This window comes from Pseudopodoces humilis, chromosome 5 (assembly GCF_049639895.1).
Source record: "Pseudopodoces humilis isolate 2021_Gansu_Grassland_sample_001 chromosome 5, ASM4963989v1, whole genome shotgun sequence".
NCBI classification, from domain to species: domain Eukaryota; kingdom Metazoa; phylum Chordata; class Aves; order Passeriformes; family Paridae; genus Pseudopodoces; species Pseudopodoces humilis.
In genome coordinates, this window is record NC_142204.1 from 44,273,188 (window position 1) to 44,274,591 (window position 1,404).

The following is a 1,404-nucleotide window of genomic DNA, read 5'->3' on the forward strand; positions in this document are numbered from 1 at the left end:
TGTTATAAGTTTACAGCCTAAAAGTTTCTAACTAAAAAGTTGTTGTACTGAGGTTTCCTTAATATATTGTGTTTCGTTGTGTTCAGGTACTTAATGTTAAAAGGTTAAAGTCCTGAGTCAGCAGTGACAAGTTGTTGGTTGCTTTATCAGACATTTGGTGAATGCCTAAAATTAAGTTTATGCTGGTGATTTCAAGATTCAGTAGTGCATAGCTGGGAGTGCCTATTTCAGCACTGACCAAAGGGATATTCCACACCACAGAAGAAGTGTATAAACAAGTATATAAACTGAGGGGAGTCACTTGGAAAAGGAGCTGATCTGGGTTCAGGAAGGGAGGTCTGGCATCAAACTGAGGGTGGTGAGCAAATGCATTGATCAGCACATACTTTTTCCCTTTTTATTATCTTTATTACTATCATTGTTTTGTGGAGGCAGTTAAACTAGGGACCAGAGACCTCTTCTAACCTGGATTGCCTGCAGATGGCAGCATAACTTAAAGTAGGAAAGTCTACTCATTTTTATTGAGCAGGAATTAATAATATAAATTGATTTCTGTTTGTTGCATCAGTTGATAAAATGATTGCATAATTTTTCAGATGATGCTAGCAGCTGAATATGATAAATTTCCCAAGCTTGAGAATGATAGGAATAGGAAAAATAGAAATAAAGCTCACATAATTTCAATGCATGTATAAAACTGTGCAGCAACGAAAGATCCAGATAATTCTATACCTTAAAAAAGAGTATTACTCTGTAAGTCTGTGTCAGTAATTCAAAATTTGATCCTTAGCTTTTATATGAGGAATTAGACTGTAATGCACACAATAGCTACAAAGCCACTGCAGGTGTCTTATAATGCTTATTCTATTACAGTGCTTACTCCACATATCACATTTATGTTATACAGGCAAAATGATAGAAAAAATCCATTTCCCTGCCGTGACCCAACTGAGTCAACTTTCTTCTGTCTTTGCTTTTCAGTATCACTTCTGTCTTCTACCTGCCCTTAAAAATCCCCCCATTTTAGAAAATTATTTTTAACTTAAGTAATTTTGGTACAGCACAGTTCAAAAAGAGTTGTCACATCAGTATAGGCATGGTAAAGTGCTCCAGTGCAGACAGGAAGCTGCATGCAGTTACAATGAGCAGACGAAATAAACTAACACTAAAGTTCTATTTAAGGAGACTATTGTGGTCATCGTTCATGTGGATGAAAAGAACCTTGAAAACCATCTGATCGCATACACGATTTGAATACAGAAAGTATTAAAAGTTGAGCATTGATTTGGAAAAACACAAAAGGTCAGCTTTAAAGGTTTTTGACTGAAAGGCACACTATTTCAAAATAAAGGATCAGAAGATGGTGTTGAAAGAGTTCCCCTATAATCATTTTAGGATCATTTG